The sequence below is a fragment of the Rhopalosiphum padi genome, chromosome 2, assembly GCF_020882245.1.
Source record: "Rhopalosiphum padi isolate XX-2018 chromosome 2, ASM2088224v1, whole genome shotgun sequence".
Classification (NCBI taxonomy): Eukaryota; Metazoa; Arthropoda; class Insecta; order Hemiptera; family Aphididae; genus Rhopalosiphum; species Rhopalosiphum padi.
In genome coordinates, this window is record NC_083598.1 from 83,871,882 (window position 1) to 83,895,022 (window position 23,141).

Below are 23,141 nucleotides of genomic sequence, written 5' to 3' on the forward strand. Positions count from 1 at the left end.
TATATTTACTTAAGTCTAAAGCTATAATAGTGCCAAACATCTAATTTAAAAGTTTATTAATTTAAAATTAATATTCTTTATTCAAGCTAAAAATATAAAATTAATACAAAACTAGAATATAATGCCAAAGTATATAATACATGCAATTCATTTTTATATTGTAAAAGATTGGGTATGAGCCAAACTTTGAATGGGTGTTTCGAGGATAACTTTTAATCGGTACTTGCTATTCACTTTATTTATGGATTCTAGAAATGTCAAGAAGTTTTACTATTGTTTGCTCATTTCAGTTATTCTTTAAAAAGTAATATCATTCAAAATGCATTATTAAACACAATATAGGAGACAGAAGTTGTCTAAATAATTAAAAATTATTTTGAAGGAATCTTAAAGATATCATGACACTTATTTCCTTAAAATATTCAATAGTTAAACACCTAAGTTATCCAGTTAATCCATTTATAAGTAAATTGATATTTTTAAATAAAAGGTTAGTATGATTATTATTTATTTATTTATTTATTATGTATTATTATTATGTTCGTATATTTAGAAATAATATATATTGGTACTTAAAATTAAACAAAAAAGTATTATTAATGATGATATAGTTAAAGCTATAGTTAAAAATTATGGTATTTTTGAAAAAATACATATCTGTAAGTAAATATAATATATGAAATATACATGATTAATTCTAATGGCCGATTGAACTTACTAACTTAGTAATACTCATTTCAATAAATGAATAAAATATATTATGAAATAAAAATAAGTACACAGATTACCTAAAAAATAAATGGTTATTAGTACATTGAAAGCAATTGGCGATGAGCAATACTTATCGATTTGATAAATTGACTTATTCATCATTTATATATTCAATAAAAATGTTGTGTAACCGATCATTAGTAAGTTTTGACAATGTTACTTATAAACCTAACCTATAAGACAATAAGTAATGTTATAGTTAGAATCTTACATTATTCAATTGTATAAATAATTTATACTGTTTTCGAATCTATACTGCAACAGTGTATAATACTGAACATTTTTAAAGAAAAGAAAAGCAATACGACATTACGTCTATATTTATTAGTTTGTAATACATATATACATATATAAAGAAGAGCTATTGAAATAAATATACACGAAAGTGGATTTCGTCGTTCCAAATAAAGAATTTGTCATTTGTTGATTTTGATTTGTATTTATACATAAAGTATTTAAACATTTCATTGTTATTATAAAAACTTGAAGTATTTTATTGAAAAAATAAAAAAAAAAAACAGTAAGAAAATTGAAATGGACATTAATAAATTGTCGCAATACAATGACACATAATAATTATTAATAACTAATATTGTCAAATAGTCGTGCTTAACTAAGATTACATAAATACAGGTACATCCTGTACAAAATAAAATTTAAAAAAAAAACACTGACATATTATACAATTGAAGTGTACTGGATCAACCGATACGCCATAATAAATCATCATTATTTTATAATAATTGTCGTTTAACATTGTAAATACTTTGGTATTATTCGGCACGCTCGCGGAAATACAGCCGTACGGGACCCTAAATGTATATATAATATATTATGTATGTAATATGTACCAACATTTTATACCAGCTAAATGCTAATATATAATATGTTAGCGTTCAGAGTCCTGTGTATTATAATATTATATAGAATGAGCACAACAATAACGGTTAACCCGACACAAGACTTATTGTAATGAGAATGAAAGGACACGAAGGTATATAATATGTGTACACGTCACATTATGGAAACAAAATTGTGTGCGACCGATCAAATCAAATAACAACGAAACGTTGACCGTTCGGACGTCTCGGGCTCAACCCTCAGCGGCGTATTATAGGTAGGTAGGTACCTATACTATTACACTGTGTTGTTGTCCGGGTTGGCGCCGACTGTTCATTGTAACCGCGCGCATTTTGATCCAGATCGATCGTTTCTTTCCGCTACACAGAATTTCCGTTTTTCATTCTTCCTGATACGCGGGCCGGCCAAAAGAAATACCTCACCGCCGCCGCCGCCGCCGCTGTATCATACATATAATTGGAACTTAATGGATTACAAACATCGATTTCGATTTTTCTGTTGTCCGCATTGTGTCCGTTTAACTCTGTGTCCGTTTGTACGTCCATTGTTGTGCGGGACCGATTGCTACAAACACGGCTCGCCTTCGTCTCCGTCGCGCACGCATTCACTCCTCCTCTGCCACTCGCCCTTCACCATAATCGTCATCTCCTACTCCTTCTTCTTCTTCTCGTGCCTACACGCGGAGGTCCTTTATGTATACATGCGTATGCATATATATATATATTGTATGTATACGGTAATACGTTTTCCTCCTTTTTTTTGGAAACGGGTGCTCTTTTATGTTGTAAGAGACTGGGCCGCTGCAAACCCCGAGCGCACACGTTTAAAAGACGGTTTTCGGAGAGGAGATGACCTCTGTGACACAACGTTTAGCCCTTTTGTCGGGTAAATAATATGCGCAACCCCGCCGAAACATCTGCATCCGTTCGTTGTCCCCGCCGTCGCAGACCTGCAGCAGCAGGCACAATCGACTGCACGCGGGATCGGCTTTTTTTTTATTTTTATTATTATCATTTTATTCGTATATATACATTTGTGCGTGCGCTCATATCGGACAATATATATGTATATATTTATACATGACATTACGGCATAAATCAACGGCGTGTCCGAGACCACGCACGCGAAACCCGATCCGACTCGCCACTGACGACCTATTGAAGTCTTCGTCGAATAGGCGTAACAGACGCACGCGGACAACGGAGACGTCCCCCTCATTTATTCGTTGGTCGTAAAAACTCGTATAAAATAATGTGTATACCACTCTGAACGTTCAAAAGTATGATGGCCCCCGAAGAGAGGTGAAATTTATTAGTACAGAAAAAACATTTTCTCGGAATTTTGCACTACAACACGTCATATACTATATCACTTATTTTTGGATTGTGCATTTTTATTCGAATATGATTATTGAATAATATTTTTGTATGTTTCTGTAATTACAAATAGTCGTATGCAGGCACGCAGCCATACATATCAAACAAGTCTTAAATTGTAAATACCCAGTGGCGCTGACGTCAGCTGAAATACCTTTGACGAATTTTTATTTAGTAATATATTTACTACCCACCCAAACCCACCTAAGGTTTATTTTGGGTTCATCACAAACATTTTTGATAATATCATCCTTTACAACTTCAAATCCCTTTTACAACTAAATATAAAGATATTTTCGAGGTTTTCTTGAGACATGAGTCTGGAGTGTCTACACCACACCACACCCACCCACCAACCCACTTAAATTATCTATGATATTTGTCACACATTTGAATCACATGATTAACAACACTGTAAAAATACCGTGTAAAAGAGATAACAAATGTAAATCAACGTTTTTATTTCTACATAAATCTCATAAAGATAATACAAAAAGTGCATGACAAAATAACCAATTCTTTAAAAAATAATAAAATATATTATATAATAATTATCTACTTTACCTAAGTAGGTAAAATAGCTACATATTATATTATTTCAATATCTTATGTACATCGTTAAAATTCTTCTGAAATCTACTCATAAAAATGTATTATTATAAGAAATGTAAAAAAATACGTCTAAAAGTATTGATGGCTCATAAACACGTAAAACTGTAGAAGTATGCTATATTATATAATATATGTTATATGACCATTTAGATTATCCATAAAAGCGAACGTTCGAAAAGAAAATACTTAAGCAATAAGCAGTTTAAATTGTTAACTTCTTATTGAGAGACAAGAAATGTCGAGTAATTCTATTTTATTAAACGGATGACCCCGCACTTATCTTCATCTTCAGTACTTCAGAGATAATAATATACTGACATCTTACAACATTGTATTAAAATAATAGTGCGATAGTACACCTTATAATGTAAGCTACTTCACAAATTCAATATGTAATTATTATTAATTTCTCAAAATAAGTTATTATATTAAATTTATAACGATACGGTTTTTGATTTAGTATAAAATTCGTTAATTAAATGCACAATTATTATAATATATTATATAGAATAATAAAAATAATAAATTATAATTTTCGAATGCAATCTATTATTGAAGTTATAAAAAAACTCAATATAGAATTAAAATTAAATAAATCGATTCGAGCATCATTGGCTTATTTCATAGTTCTATTTACAGGTGATGAAAGGGTGCTAGAGTATAATAATATAATTTTTTTGTGTTGAAATATAAAAAAATTTAGTACGTATTATACGTAGTACGTAACTAGGTGTTCGACAATGAAAGACGTAAAATTAAAACTATTCGGTACTTATGGACAGATAATATTAATAATATATTTGGACCAATTTTTACGATAACTATTGATTAATTAGATTTTAACTAGATAGATTTATGTGTCTATCAATAGCTAATACTGTGAATGAGATAAACTGATTTTAGTATACCTGTAGGGACGCGCTACTTTGACACGCGTCTTAAAATATTATAAACCCGATATCTCGTACCTAAAATCAAAATAGATATCTACTGTAGTATATTATTACAAAATCCACTGTTTCGCTGAACGGGTCGTGAGCACAGTCTCAATTGCCGAGTTTACACAACAACACAAAATAATAATACGGTGCAACGGTAAAGAGTTTTTCTTTCGTTTCAACAATGGTTAACAAGGCGTCATATGTTTGTACGGGGTTATGTTGTGCTATGTGACACGGTGGTATGATTAAAAAAAAAAAAAAAAAAAAACGATGAGCCATCTGCCGTAGCAGCAACAACGGTGTTGTTTTTTTTTTTTTTTTTGGCGCGTGCTTCTCTTACTTGCCGTTTTTTACCAAGAGGATAATGGGTGTTGCAGGCGAGATTGCGTTTCGACGCCGCTGCCGATTGTTTTCGGGAAAAAAAAATGGAGAAGAAACACACCTGTCCCACGCGCCTTTGTGCAAATTATTTGGGTCAGGAATAGGCGCCTAGCTACGTATGCGCAGCAGCAATAATTCGATATTTTATATATCTTTGGTTTTTATTTAATATCTTTTTGTGTGATATTAAACGAAACCTCATGATGTATACGCATGCGGTGTAATTTTTAATTGGTGTCAAGGACCACCTGTTCGGCACCCCGCCAAGAGTCGCGGAAAATTAGGCCTTTTCCCCTTGATGTACCGCACACTTCAAACGGTACATACCTATGTATATAAATTGAAAAACCTAACGGCTGCCGTAATAATTACAGGTTTTCGGGTCCACAGCCGTCAGATGGTCGCGAACGATATACTTCCGGAGGTTCGATTTGCAAACCGTGTTCATCTGGATTGGAGACCTAAGCTACCCATATATGTATGTATATAACTCTAATGATTAATGTTTAAACAATGCGTTACCTGAAAAAGATAATTATCATTAAAAGTAATTTATAGTTTATTATCTATTAATTCATCAGACATGAACTACAGTTTATAATATATATGATTAAAGATAATACAACGGTAGAACGGCGAGGTAAAATAAATTATAACAATATAATATGATATATTGAATATTTTAAAACACGGTTTGTTCGATTTAAATTTTCCAACCACTCCCACTACGAAGTTAAAAATCGAAATTCGCTATATGGGCTAAAATAGCACCGCTTCGATAAATAAATTAAATCAAAATTCGCAATCGTGTACTCGAATAATTAAATTAATTATGTACTTTATACGAAGTATAAGTATAACTATAAGTACTTCAACTAATATTGTATTCACTATAGCATGGTTTATAAATAAATATGTTTTATTTATACTTTGATGACTTTTAAGTTCCATTCTGTAAATTTTTCTGTAGAGTACAGAAACTTAGCCTTATTAGTAACCTATAAAAATGACACTTGACATTATCCAGATATTGTTGAAGAGCAAGTTGTTAATTATTATAATTCATAATGGCTAAAAATAGACTGCTACCTTTACATACAAACCTTTACATAATATCTTGTTTATAATTATTATTTCTAAAGTACTTATTTGGGTTTTTTTTTTAATTTTGTATAAGATTATAAACATCATTTATTGATATTTTGAAGTAAGCAATGAACATCCACTACAATTATTTTTCTTCAGAATATAAATAATTATGTAATATGTGTTCTTCAATTTTGTTATTTTTGTGCATAACAGCTTTTTCTTGTAACTGTATACAAAAATATGATTGAAAATACCTATATTATTAGCTTTATTAGCTTATTTAAATTTTTTTTTTTTTAGTGGTATAAAAGTATAATAATTATACAGAGTGTGTATTAATTTTCATCATTAAATAACCTTTATGGAATTTGATTGCAAATGTATACACTATACAACCAGGAAACGTTAAAGTTTTGTACGTATGAAAAAGCATAGTACAGTCATTTGAAAAATTGAAAAATAATAGTTACATTACACATACACCTGCATAAACGTTTATAATATTGTAATGATTGTTGATTGTTTATATAGCTAATAGAATATTATAATAAATAATCGGGAATAAAAAGATGAGAAATGGTGATAAGCTATTTGGATTAAATATGTCTATTAAGTTAAAACTTCAAATGCAATATCTACCAAAGTTAAATTATTTATTGTATATTTTATTAAAATCTTAACATAAGTTTTTTTTTTAAATTAAATCAAAGTTATTAAATTATCCGTATTTATTATTATAGAATCTATAATAATAGTTCAAATTATGTCTAATATACATAAATATGATATTTACTGTATTAAATTATTAACTTAATTTATGCAATAAAGAATCTTATCATTAATTAATCGAAATAAAATATAAAATTTATATTGTTAGATTTTGAATGGAGCGATGTATAGTTTTTAAAATGATATGTTTTTATTTTGTATGCCTGAAGAAACTTTTTATAGTAAAAAACAAAACTCATTTTCTAGGAAGGATTCTGGTAGCAAATTGGATTTAGTTTGTACTTACTATGACTTATAAGGGGTCAAAAGTATAAATTTCCCAATACTTAACAAAATAATCGAAGAAAACGGGTTTATTTATGTAAATTCAATTTTCTATAAAATCGATTTTTTTTTAAAGTACAACAAAAAAAATAAAAAAAACAAAAATAACCGAACTTTAAATAAAACCTAATACTTTTATAATATAATTTTGAATACATTGCTAAATTAAAAAATATATATTTTGGCACTTTTTGAGCTATTTATAGACATTTTAAAAGTTCGAATTTTTAGTTTTTATTCGTCTTATGTGTAATAAAGTGTTTGTTGCAAGTAAAAACTTTGGAAATGTAATACAAGATTTCTCATTGTTTACCTTATAAGAGAATAAAAAAAAAGTTTAACGCGAAACCTGCATACTTTTATGGGTGTTTGAATTTCATATTTTGTCTTCGCTCAGAGTCGTTTTTCATCGTACACAATACCTACGATACCTTTACAACGATTTATCATTAAATTCAAATTTAACATCCATTGCAGTGACTTATCAATGATGAAGTAACACTCTACACTCTTTAAATAGCTGAGAAACTTTTCCGGTTTTAAATTATGTGTAATATATAAAATAATTTTATATTAATTATCAAATCAAATAAACTATTAAACGCAAGGCTTAAAACCATACAAATTGTGTGTATTTACCAACCTAATTTATTTAACGGCTTAAACAAATATTGTTTCATCATTGAGAAACTAAGCTCGTCGTGTGGCCGGTCGAAGTACTCAGCAGTACGTGAGTGCTTGTATAGGACTGAAATTCAGGACTCGTAATTGCCGTAGGTCATCCAACTGATTGTATGTATACTTAAAAAATATACCCGAAAAGACAACGAAAATGGAATTCTACGTTGAAGAGGGTCTGTGTAGTGTGTAGTACCGACTTCAGACACACCTACTACACAAAAACCCTTTCGCACCTGCAGTATACGTGCAGTGGTAAAGGGTAATTTGCGACTGTAACCTTTTCTTTATTGAATTCAATTTATGAACAACCATAAACTACGAATTATCATGTACAAAAAATTTAAAATTATTTTATAAAAAATGATAAGTAGTTTCCTTTACAATATAATACAGTGTTAAATGTCAAATTATTTCCATTATTCTGGATATTCTATAGCGTTTATTTAAGAACCTACATTTAAAATTGAAATTAAATAAATAGTTAATATAACAGATACGCCTGTAAGTTGCTACAACAAAATTTCTATATTTTATATCGGTAAATATTCAATAAGTTAGCAATATGTTTAATAAATTAAAATCAGAAATAATATATCTGATTATAATATTATAATAAAATATAAAATAAACTTTATTATTTGTATTACTTTGCGAGGAAAACAATTTATTGAAACCACACACAATTTGAAATTTTCAAATTTAGAATGACGATGATTAGATCAGATGATAAGTATTGCTTTATATATAACGATTGAATGATATCCATTTTAAATGTAATTCCACTGAAATAATAGATATTTGTTTTATGTACATTAATACTGTCAGATTTAATTCAATCTTTAAATTGTTTAAAAGTATATTCGCATTTAATCCTGTTTATTAACATTTTGTAATATTTTTATTCTAATATCTCTAACTTCTAGGAATATTATATATGTTTCAAATGCATTATGCCATTATTGACTATTATAAGACTCTCAGTTAATGGCATTTTATAAAATATAAATTTCAAATGATATCAACTAAAAATCCCAAGTAAATTAAATTATTACTTTCCATGAGAACAATTTAATTTTTATTGCAATAGCAACATCGGAATATAAATTTTAAACATTATTATTTTGATATTTCTTAACTTATTACGTACTAATAATAAACTAATAGCTAATAAATAGTAATTACCAAATATTTTATAAGATCATAAGAAGTATAAAACTATTATAATTCTTAAATTAAAAACCACCCAACAGTAAACTTTTTTGGCCACAATGTTTACGCATTAGAGTTCTTGGACGGTCATGGGCGGGTGTAGTGTATAAATTGTAGTTTACTTGTATTACTAATTACTATTTTTATTTTTTAATACCTAAATACTTTTTGGAGTAAATATCAATACATAAATAAATGTTAAATTATAAAATAGTTAAATTTAATGAATTAACTTGTCAAATTTCTCTTCTTGTAATCGATTTGCATGGAAGTAGCCATGTTAAATAGGTTCGCAGAGTAAACATGCAAGTAAACATAAAATACAATAATTATGTTCTCCGAGATTACCTATATATTTTCTATAGAAGGTCAAATATATAATTTCATTTCATTCCATCACCAAAACTTAATATAATTATAATTATATATTATTATTTATTTAAAAGTAATTATATAATGTTTTTGAGATACTCTTCAACTTCTTACATATATATAAACACAATAAACAATACACACAAATGTAATTTAACTACATTATTACTTATTAGGTACCAAACATCAAGTCAGAGTTCAGTTACTAATTTAGTTTTATAAGGTCAATAGCTATAGTACCGTATTTTAAAATATTGCTTACTGAAACTTAAACGAATATTACTGATCCTATAACTATTTATCAATCACAAATATTTACATTCAGTTTTTCCAATATTGACCAAACTATCAATTTTCTGAAAATTAAACTTCTTATTAGTTAGGTACCTATTAGTTGATTAAATAAACAATGGTCATGTTCAGCTTTCAGCGGGGTCCATAATTTTCTCGTAGAAGAAAACAAAATAATAAAATTGTGTTAATCTATTGACTATTCTAAAAAACAAACTAATTTTCAACTTTTAATTTTTGCCATTCAGTTTAAAAATATTAATAATAAAAACCCGCATCTATAATTTATAAAATAATAAATGGATTTATTTGTTTCGCTATTTTTCAATCGATGTAATTATTATTTATTACTATTGATTTTAATTTTTCGATTTTTAAGTATAAATTACAAGTTATGTATGAGTTAATTATGAATTATACATCAAACAAGTTCATAATTTATTTTGACCAAAATACGGAGACAAAAATTCAAAACATTTTAAGCACATTATATAATACTATGCATTTATAATAATTAACAGTTAAAAGCTAAATAAATAATAATTGAGTAAAGATAATTTATAACTACATACATTAAAACTAAGAAATAAGTTCTATAAAATATCTGATATATATATATATCCAGCTAACTCGTTATCATTGATTATTAATTCACGTCATTGCCTTTTATTTTATTGAATTAATAAATCTTAAAACTCTTATAACGGTTGACGTTAAAATCTAAAAACTGTAGCTATATGTATAACAGTTAATAAAATGTTTGTTTGTGTATATAATGCAGTATAATATATATATATTATCTGAAAAAATTATATTTAAAGATAAACTAATTTTACATACCATGTCGAGAGATTAATTATAATTTCCAAAAACAAAAAAATTTACTAATCAAATATTTGTTAATTATATAATGAATAGTAGCTATCTAATCAGTATGTATTAATATTATTATATTCTGGTGTATATATATATACATATATATATATGGATGGAATAGTTGCTAGATGGCTTCAATAATGCTTCATATAATTTTTTATAGATATAAGTACACGTCAGTACTGCAATGCTTGGCACATACCTAAAAAAAAAAAACATAAAACGTCCAAAAACGAATTATATTATTAATTTTTATTACAATTTATATTCATTCAAATATCGAAAGTCTAAATCCAATGATAAAAAAAATGACATAATATAATATCACATTTTATATTACCTATACTACTTTCAGTTATTATTTATTGAATATCGCGTGTACTTATATATAGCTATATATATTGTTTCACGAACGTGTTTTGAACGGTTTTTTGTCCAAATAAATGTGGCATTGTCTCGGTCGTACACAAAACCTTTACCGTTTGTCGGCTCGAATAAGACTTTCTTCTCGGGTGACAAGCCGCGAAGACACCTTATATAGTGGTGCCAAATATTTACACTCGGGCGTAATCCTCCGGGCAGGGGTGCGCCATTGTACCTATATACGAAACGAAGGATTTACCCTTTTCGCGCGATGAACGCGAAAATAAATAATAATAATAATCGGCGGCGGCGGCGTGTTATGGTGTGATATAAGAGAGAAAGAATATTATGAAAAAAAGGGTTCCGCCATTATATTTCTAGTCTACCGCCGTCGCTACGGGTTAAATCGACCGGAATAATTTTGCAAAGTCTGCGTGCGCGAAATCCTTCACCCCCAGGGCGCGTTTTTCAATAGAGAGCTTAGGTGTCATAATCTTTCACGCATGCCTTGACCGCTAATCGACACTGTTCGAAATAATATGAACGTGTTAGCGTGTGTCTGTGTAAAAAGATCGGTGGAAAAATGAAACGTAACAAATCGAGGCGACTGCAGCAGTGTTCAAGTCTAATAAAAACGTTTTTATATTTTATTCTATCCGACACGCAGGTATCGACGGTGGAAACCGGCCATCGATGGACATGTGCTTATTGGCCGCGGGGAAAAAAGTGCATAATATTATTATATCGGTACGCGATACATGAATGTTGCACTCTGCGATATTATATTTTATCAGTCTTTAATAAAAAATAAATCAGTAGCGATTAGGCTTTACAATCCAGCAACGTTGCTATCTAAAATATGCATCTAATTAAAGACTTTATGTTTTTGTACCTAAATTGTAAGTGAACAATAATACAGTCTACTGCGCGAAGAATTCCCGAGGCTATATTATAATACGCAGCACCTACAATAGTTATAGTATAATCGTATATTCGTATAGCTCGTTTAAGAGTCGTTGTCAAATACAAAAAGGAACCATTTATAGTTTACATTTTATTTAATAGAAACTGATTTATTTTGGCCATAAGTATTAATCGACATCAAGGTTGAACATAGAAAGAGACTTTAGGTGTCTTATTATTAGACGTATTTTAATTGCACGTCTGTGACATTCATTTCCTTCGTTGTCTGCTGTTAGTAAATACCAAGAAAATGTAACCCTTAGAAATGTACGGTTTTTAGTCCAAACACATAAAGGAACTTGGGACAAATAGGGCAAATGTGGAAATAATAAAAAGGAGGAAACTCGTTTGCCGGTCAAAGGTGATGTTGACAACATATGGCGGGTTCTTTTTTGCGTCCTAGTTTCTTAACTACAGTGTGTTTTAAACACATATTCATTTATAATGATCTCCGTTAACGGCTTTAACCACATAATATGCGACGGAAACTTAGCTGCAGACACGATTTGTTCAATTTCAGATATTTAAAAAAAAAACATTTTCTATAAAACTAATTGTTTACATAAATTTAATGATATATATTTTTTGTATTTAATAGTTACGTTAACACTAATCAACTTATTTTAAATTCGTTTTAAATACCAATCGAAAGTAGGTTTACAATTACCAACATTAATATCAAAAGTTAAAATTACCAATATTTTGATTTAAAAAAAATTTTTTAATTTTTGATTCTTATTTAGGTATATACTTTCTATTTTTTCTATTATTAAACATTTACTGCATTTGTAAATATAAATTTTTAACATTAGTTAGGTATATATATTTTTAGCAATTAGCATGTTACTATAGTTAACAACTATATATTAGTATGCATATTATAATTTTAATTTTAATTACGTATACTACATACAGCATGTATACGTCACACACATATAATAATAATATATAAAATTACTTAAATTGCTAATATTTTTCATGAATGTAATTTGAGAAATTTTGCAGTATAATATCTATACAATTAAATACATTAGAATAACGATGACTTCGAAACAATGATAAAGTTAAAAATAAATTACAACAATTCTTTCAAAGTTTTCACAAACTAATTCACTGTAATTCTCTTACTATATTATATAATTTTGTTAAAAGTTTAGTTTTCACGTATGTTTATTGTATTTATCTTTTGCCCGTATAAATAATGTTGTACACTAAAAAGTTTTGCATGATGATTGAAGAACATTTTTCATCAAAAAATAAGCACAATAAACAACATTAATTGGTTTTCTTTTTCACAAAGTTTTTTTATACGGCTCTGTTAGCCAAATAGCTCAAAGATAAACATCTGTTAATACGTGTAGTTGAATATTCAAAAATAAAAATATTGCCCGACAAAATAAAAACTATTATTTATTATACGCTTTAACTTATTTGAAATGATGAGAATAAATTACATTTAAAATGTTTATCTGATGCCACTTAATGTGTAACGCGGTATTATACCGTTGTTAAAACATTAAATATATATTTGTCTAAAACATATCTCAAATCATTGTGTTTAATTTATATAGCTATACGTTATACAAACAGTATGAGTATCTTATTGCGTCTCGAAATTTTGCAGACTACGACATTGTCCTGGTCCAGACCGGACGTGCAGTTTATGTGGTCCATAAATCTTTGTCAATAAAGTCATAATATATAAAGGAAAAACCTTTTCAACACTTCATCATGAACGTTGGAAAAAAAGGTTAATCCCGGTTTCATTCACGGATCTCGGAGGCGCCTTCGGTGGTCTCAACCAGATTACGGGCACTGACTAGAGTATATTATATTGTAAGAGTTACGAAATAAACGTCCCCTGGAGGGACATATATATATATAGGTAGCTGTGCGTTTATATATTATTATATAACACCCAAAACGCTACTGTGCAAGACTTTCACCCTGCAAACTGGGCAAGACCTAGACATCCTTTGTGTGTGGGTACATGGGGCTTCGACTGATGTCTATTATCCTGTTCACGGTATACCCATAATATACGTACATTTGAATTCTTCTGTAAGGATGTGTCGTTCGAGTATTGTACCAAACTGATATGTTTTTATACAGTAACAATAAAATAAGTCATATAATCGCCGTTTACACTATGGCGTAGTATATTACTCGCTATACGATAGAGTGTTACCTGTATAGTGTATAATGGAAAATATGTGTACTTGTTGAATTCTAATTTACAGCGTAAACTATAAATGTGTGTTATTTACGGTTTTGTTTGACAGATGCGTAAAGATTTAAGATTCATATGACCTAAAAAAAAAATATAGAAATAAAACGAGAAAGTGAACAATATAGTAAACACTATTTTAAGTGAGTAATTATTTTTTTTTCGAGACTAAGGGTGTCGTCTCGTTAGCCTTTTTGAAATAGTTTTTATTCGCTGTGGAAATAAGCAAACACCCCCACATGTGTGCGGCGGAAACACGAGATCCCGCATCCGGGTCAACCCTTCGGCCTTGTGTTTTGCGTTAATTAACGACGTCTTACTATACGTCACAACCGGTTACTATCGAACATAACCTAACCTAACAAAGTCGGTGTAAAGCCATTCAATAGATATATCATAATTAACAATTATTAACGATAGTAAAATATCGGAATATTTAAAACATATTGTGATAAAATTGTATTTTTTATTATCGCCTTAAAATTCAGAATTACATATTACGTGATGCTTTCTAACGTTATCTGAGTGTTACATAATATACAAAATATTACTACGTACCTATAATAAGAATAATATTTTTTTCTTACAATTTATAATTACAAGTATATTTATAAAACCATTTTAGGCTTTACTGCTATTTAGCCATTAAATCATACACAATTTATTTGAGTTTAGAGTTTAAACTCCACAGTTTTATTTATGATTTATACACAACTTATGACACAAAATTAATTAAGCTATTTTCGCTAAGTGTTTTTATACTGATAAAATGTTAAGAATTATAAATACAAGAAACATTTTTAAATAAATATGATCTTGTTTGTCATAAAAGAAACTTAGTTATCGAACAAATAATATTGAAAGAATGTTAACTGATTTATATAGATAGGTAGTTAAAATATAATTATATTTTATCATATTTTTTACACAACACACGCGGGTGTGGCATCCTCTTATTAAATTAACTTTATATAATAATTATAATCTCAAATGTATCCATACACAAAAGTGCCACTCGCCCCGATAGCTCTAATCACGCCCTCCCAATAGGGCACCACAATAGGTACATCACTGGGTTTGTTATAGTAAATGTCTATAATGCTATTAATACTTTTGTTAACAACTGAAAAGACCGTTAAAAACTGAAATGAATATGGCCAATCTAAAACCAGAAGATTAAATTTCATGTTATTATATAAAATATATACTTAGGTATAGGTAATACTACTTCTACTTATAGGTAATTGTTTATTGGATTTATTGTATTTTAACCGTTTATTTAGTAATCATCTTACATTGAGAATTAAGAAAACAAAATTTATTGACCTTATTCAGATACTTATATTATTTAATATGTTTATAGTTAAAAGTTCAAAAATTAATTGGTAAATGTTATTATCTAATAGTACGCTATATTATACGTAGTAACAAAACACGTATTTTTATTTTTTTATTTAACAACGCTATAATAAATCGATGAATCTATTCAGTCATCAAACGACAAAAATCTTATGATATCTCGTTCACGAGTAATCGATAAACAATATCATTATGGTTATTAGCTTAAAAAGTGAAAAACGATCTATACCTACGTATAACGGCATTATAATGTAACCGAACTATTATTCGTCGCCGACAAACGCGTCAAACAGATAAAAACGATTAACAGCAAATGCGTACAAGAACTTGTGCGCGGCCGTAATTCAACGAAAATAAAGATGTACAATATTATTATAATACGTAGTAGTAGTAGTATTATATTATAGCGGGCAAACCGTGTCGCTCGGCGCTCGCACACATTGATAATATTATAATAGTGTATCGCACGTGTATTATTGTAATGTTTACCGTGCGTAGAGGTACAGTAGGCGCGTATACACAACGAAAGTGAACACGAGGAATTCTGAGGGGCAAATATTCGTCAAACCGTCGTTTTTGCTTTACACCTGCAACGCATTGAAACATTATAGTCACGTTTTGTCTAAGGCGCGAGTCCATTAATCTTGCTGCGCAGGCTACTGCACGGACAGTTTGCATCTGTTTGCCCCGAACGTCATATAATATGAAAGGAGTAAACATTACACGTGTAATGAGAACGTCCAGCAGCATTTAATAAAGTCAAGACGTTTCATTTTTCACTCTTCTCTCGCCGCGGTGCCGCGTCGTATAATAATATAATACAAACGTATTATATTATACGAACGCATGTATACGCGCGCGCATGTGTGTGTGTGTGTATACGAAACGATAACGACGTGAGTTCGTCCAAAGGGACCGGTTCTGCGCTTGTGTGCGTGTGCAGAGCCGCGGGGGTGCGGGATGTGCGAGCCAAAAGGGTTTTTAAATGGTCATCGTCGAGTGTGTTGACACTGCTGCAGTGCGAAACGGACGGTCGAAATTAATGATTCGCGGAGAATTTCATTTATTATTTTCGGTGTATTTTATTTCTCTTTTCCTTTCAATGCGACATTGTACCGTGTACGCCGAAGGATACCCTCCCGCTGCGGCTACCGTTTCCAGCCCGAAATCTGCAGTCACGTTGATCGCTGCAGGCCGTGTACGACCAGTATAATGATAATAATAACAACAACAATAATTATAATATTATATAGGTAGGTAGCTGCTGCTGTCGACGTTCAGAGCAAACACAGACAGACCATCACCAATCGTCGTGCCGTCTATTATAATGTTCGTTATTGCATTATGCAAACATCGTCACATCGGCGATTAAAGCTAAACGACTCGCTATTGTATTTATTTAATCTTTATTGGATTCGGAGTTCAAAAATAATGTGTGTAAATATGATTAAATATCTACAATTATCTGTTGACCGTTGTCTGTTGTTTTAGCGGAACTCGTTAACGTGACGATTCCGAATTAATAACCGCGTAGAGAGTGCTATTGATTTACAATTTCGTATCGACTTAACTGATACAATAAATATATAATATATTATAATTACCTAAATTGTATACGAAAAAATACTTACAGTTCAAAGTTTGAGTTATTTTACGGTACGACAAACGAGTAAAATATAATGCGTACCTACATGTAATAAATGCATATTATATGTTTTCAATGCAAAACGATTATCTAAACGTTATCATCGGGAAATTCGTCATGAACGTCTTTTTTCCTCCGTGTAGGTTTGTTATCGTTCATTGCACGTGCATTTTATTTTTGACGGGTGACCCGACACCTTTTATTATTATTATGATTTACTATAAAAGAGAGAAATAGAAGAGAGGGTGATAAGGGTGGCTGAGATGAGTTGTATAAAAATAAAGAATAAGAAGAAGAAATTATCTGTTGATGAATTGACAAAAGTATTCCGGGAACGGCAAATACGATTTTTGGCGAAAAAATATATACGGTCGTGTGCGATGTTTATAATATAAGTAATATAACAATGGGTGTTTTCGCAGCCTCGCAATTTTTACCCAGTCATTCAGTGGCCAACAAGAATAATGTTTTTAACATTTTGACGAGATATTTAAAAAGGGTTTCTACCTTCTCTGCGTTTCACCCTTCAAGAATATACTGCCTCGTTAAAACGTCTGAAAATTCGGCCGCCGGTAGCCGTCTAAGAAGGGAAAAAAAAATAAAACACAAAGTACGTAATACCATAGCCCTTTGTAATTCTGTGTGGGCGACTCGGAGGGGAACCCTTTCGGGCAGAAGCCGAAAGGAGATATTATTTTTAAAAAGGCGAAGAAAAAAAATATATATATATAACATATACCCAACGTATCTCTATACATGTATATATACGTATATAAATATATATACATATAGTGAACACCTACACAACCTCAAAACCGAGGCGGCTTGTATTACGCGCGTAAATCACTCGGAATGTTTGAAGGCGAAAAAAAGGGAATACGACAATGCGCACGGAATATAAATTTGTGCGCCGCCCGCCGTGCGACAATCCTTTAAACGCGCCACAGACTCTCTGTGGTTCGCAACCAGGACAAAAAAAATGTCTGTACGTTTGTTTCCCCTATCGCTTCCTGCAACTAATCGGTCTTAAGTCGGTTTTTCATAAAAAAAAAAAAACTGCATAACAATCAATAATGAAAACAGTTGAAGACGTGCAAATGGATCCCTTTATTTTTTTTCAAGAGTTTTTATTCGAGTTTATAAAGGATTCTACATACGTACAATAATGTACAATATTATGTAGGATTTTTACAAATAAAACGGGTGACGAGAGTAGAGATATTTTGTATCCGAAACGAATCGTTTGAGATTAATAGAAAGGAAACAATAATATATACGTTTCGAGAATCAAATTAATCTAAAAGTCTTATAGTAGCATATTATGTTGTATACATATTACCTATACGTACACAAAATTTTTTTTTATGAATTGAAATGATTGTATGCGTATAGATATTATAATAATATTATGATCTATCTATTATTGTAATAGAATTTAACGTTGTTAGTTTGAATTTTTAATTATTGTTGAAATAGTTTTGCAATAAAATATTTTTAATATAATATAATAATATACCAAGTGACTATATTATTATGTTGCATAAATATTTAACTTAATTAGTGAACAAAATATAGGAATTGATCAGCGTGATATTGTAATACAGTAAAATGCAAAATCAATATCTATTAATTTTTATCGTAAAAACATGCTATTGAGTTAAAAATGTTATTTGTATCAAAATTGTAGGCGTTTTTTTTTATATTTCAAGGACCATTAACATTAGAAAAATATAACTATTAAATGCTTTTTGAAAAAGTTTATATAATTTATCGAATAAAAAATGCATTATACATGTTAGTATTTTTGTCTGATGTAAGTCAGTTTGTGTATTTTTTTGTTATTTCTTTCACAATAATATACTGTACGAATAAGCGTGTGATTGAATTGCAAATCATTGACCTCTATAAGTTGTACAATAAATTTCAAAAGTAGATCTAACCGAATTTACTTACATTTATATATATATATATATTAGGTATATGAGTATAGTAGGTATACACACACGCATTATTATATTCCATCTATTGCAAGAAAACATAAGAAATCTCATTTTCTCGAAACGCCACCAGAAATAAACAATAATGGAGTATTGGGATGATATGAAAAATATTAAATTCACAATCATGAATCGTTGAATTTTCTAATCTGGTTATTATCGTTTTACAAAAAATAAAATAAAACTCTAAAATCAAAGATTAAAAAAAATGCAGTTAAACCAACGACTATTGTGTTTAATAATTAAAATATAAGTATGTTATTTTATTTTGATAATGAAACGACTAATTTATTAGGTATATTGTAATATACTTATAAATAACTAATGATTTATTTATTATAATATATTTTATTATATAATATAGATTAATAAAATAATAACTATTGTCACGGAAAAACTATTGTGACAAAAATAATTGGATAATAATAAAATATACTCATTACTACTAGAATCGACTGGGCCGTTTGTGTTAAAACGATGATAATAATATTGGTCACCGAAATTGGTATAAACTATGAACTATGCTCTATGAGAGATGAAAATAAGCTACTGGTAAAATAATCTGATGGATTCTAGTCCACGGAGAGATTACATCAGTGTATTGAGTACATAGTAAAGAAACAAAATAATAAATATATATACAATGGTACAGGTGCTTATAAAAATATTTGCCCAAAAATTGTTTCAATCTCAGTTTCAACTATACTAGGAATTTTTTGCTTTTTATTTACTTATAAAAACATTGATTACATTTAACCGTTCATCGGTTCCATTATTGGTCAAGGCACTTAGAGGCTTTCAAGGAATCTGCTGATATTTCTACAGCTGGTAAAAATGTTTTTGGCGTCCAAAGTGACCAAGTTACGCGAAACAGTCCAGATGGAAAATGCATCCCTCACAATATTGTAAGCCTATTGTACACCGTATGGCCCTTGTATTGTTTCCTTGGTAGATATAGTTTTGAATTCATGCGTACAATGAAAAAAAAACAGCAGACCGCAAAAATCTGCCTTTTTCCAACATAATTATTAGGTAGTCTATTCAAATAAATACCCGTTGAATAATAAAAAAATATAATATATATTGCAGAAATTTAATACTACGAATAACTGTAAAGATCGACAGGCTAACCGATAGGTATTTTCCGGTTTCATAAAACGGATAAAATAATTATTTTGTTTGTGTGACGAGGGAGGGGAAAAGGGTGAGGCTACGAGGGCAATTAAATTGTTAAATACATCGAATATAAAGGGAAAATATCTTGACAGTATCATAAACCAGGAGTTGGTATTAAATTTTATTATAAAGTAATATAATACAGTATAGGTAGAATTATTAGTATTGGATCTATATTTCCTGCACTCTTTTGAGTTAACTGTTGTAGCAATAATGAACATTTTTAAATAAATCAGTGAAAATATATTGTTTTTATTGCGGTTTAAGGACCTTATACTATTGTAGATACGACTTAAATTTTGTATTTTTGTACAGAACCTATACAAAAAAAAACATTTTAAACAAAATAAGAATATATATTAAAATAATATTTATCAACGCACTATTTTTTTTTTTTACTAATCCACACACAAGACACAAAATAACGAATTTGTATTCAACAGAACCAATTATGTATTTTTACATTTAATATTAAGTGAACAGACCTATATAATCAAACTTAAATTCAAGAATATTAACTGTGCAGTTTTTAGTTTATATATTTCAAATAACGATTGATTTTTCATAATACTTCATTTTTCTGTGATATACTTAAGCATTTTTTAATTAAAATATTTTATTAACTCTAAAATTTTATATATTTATATAATATACAATATTTACTATATTAAAATCATATGTCTAAGGCTTAAAGGTACTTGGTACATAATATATATATACTATATACGTTTCTATGTAGATATCTTTAAGCCTTTAAACGTCTAATGTTGATAAAGGTAATATTATATATTGTTAGAGAGATATGGATACAATATGACTATTGTCTATTTAAAAACCCGACCTTTCTGAAACTTGAAATAAAAAGCATTAACGATTAAAATATAACAACAAGACTAAATAATATTTCATAGTATATACGTATTTACATATTATGCGTTTGCATAATACTGCTGTACGGCAGACGAGTAACTATTTTCTCTTTGACGTTTGGTCCATGATGTTATTTTCCAATAAGATCACAATGATTATGAAAGACTTTATTATTTATCTTATTTAATAATATAGTAAGTAGCCTATGTACAAAGTTGATTCATTTTAATACTCGTAATTTTGACCTATAAAAATTCATACTTGTCAATTAACGTACTTAACTTATTAAGATGTTAGTATACAAGTAAATAATCAACGAGTTTACTGCATTTCCTATAATAATTTATCAACATAGTTATCACTATATTGACCAAAATATGCTACTGTTTGGTGTTACGGTGAATTTAGTTTTCACTTAGGTATTTCAAATTTATTGTTATTTATGTTATATTGATGTGAATTTAAAGTGCCATAACTGAATATAATTCGAATGTTTACAGGAGTTAAAAAAAATTATCACATTAAAAACTTAAAAATTATATATTTTTATTCATTTAAAAAAAAAGATAAAAGAACTAATGCGGCGATCCGCCAAAATGATTGTTTTTAGCGTCGTAAAAAACGCAATTCCAAATGAAAAATAATTGCCAAAAAAGAAATGCTGTGTCTATCGTAAACTAGTTTTTTTCTTAAAATGTTGACTCATCATCATTGGCCAATGATCACCAGAACATTCGATTCATTGACAGTTGAGAATGTTCATAAAGTTCCTACCTGGCATATCACACTCATCGACGATTCGTTTTTTTCGCATCAAGTACACAATATATTTTTAGTTTAATATTTCACGTCTTTTATGTTTAGATACTAGAGAGTGTGCAAACGCCTAAGGACATAGCTATATATTATTTTTAGGACATGATGTATTTATGTCATAATGCTTATGTTACATAATATCATCAAGGCTGGGCATTAACGAGTTAAAAAATTAAAGTTAATTAAAAAAGTTAGATTACTTTGAATTAAGTTAATGAGTTCCTTTTTTTAAATTATCTTCTATACTTAAGATTCAATTTTTTTTCATGATAATATTAAATTAATTTATTTTATAATCATGATAAGTTTTTTTCCTGACAAAAAAAAAAACTAAAGATTTAAAATATATTTTGTTTTAAACAAATATTATTGTTTTTATTTATAAGTAACTATAAAATAAAAAATGGGTACCACTCTGCTGTATAATAAGTTTCAAATAAATTACTATAATAGTTAAATAGTGTAATGGATTTGTTAAATTTGAATTCAATAATAATAATTATATCGACAAAAACCCATTTTAAGCGGAGACTGTTTGTCAGTCTATATCACTAATTATATTTTTCATAGGCTTTTTGGTATAGCTATAAAAATTTATTTATTTAACTGATATTATTTCGGTAGGTTGATCTAATTTTTGTTGAAAACATTATATTTATTATATTATTGATATTTTATTATTAAAATAATAATAAATATAATTTATACCATGTTATTTACTTTTGAGTTAATACCACTTTGGCGTTTAACAGTGTGAATAAGTTCATGGTATAAATAGGTACTATCTAAGAATTAATCTGCATACCTATTTTGAAAATTTAATTACCTACGTTAAGTAAAATACATAATATACATAACTTTATAAATTCTCACGAATAATATTTTTTAAATTATAATAAAATACTAATGTTGCTATTCATCATTTAAATATAATATCCAAATTTGAAATTCAATTTTTCCATAAAAAATAATTTTGGTTATGTAAACATTTTTTAAATGTTTTAATTACAGTACGAATAAAAGGAATATTTTATGAAAATTAAATTTATAAATATTAGTTATAACTTATAAAAATTGAAAAATGTATAATATTTTATTAAAAAATTCTTGTATAGCTTATAAATTTATATGATTTGAACATAACCTATATAAAAAAAAATTGTGTATGTATTTTTAATATTTTTTAACAGATATAAAAATAACTTATGTGTT

The 23,141-nt window shown here is 28.7% G+C and overlaps 1 long non-coding RNA gene across 1 annotated transcript in view; it reads left to right on the top strand.

Moving 5' to 3' along the window:
- Positions 1-13,727, top strand: part of LOC132921255 (uncharacterized) — a 43,837-nt gene extending 30,110 nt beyond the window's left edge. Inside the window, exons 3-4 of the long non-coding RNA XR_009660846.1 lie at positions 5,317-5,420; positions 13,464-13,727. This is a non-coding gene — a long non-coding RNA (uncharacterized LOC132921255). The remainder of the gene's footprint in view (positions 1-5,316; positions 5,421-13,463) is intronic.
- Positions 13,728-23,141: the final 9,414 nt, after the last annotated feature.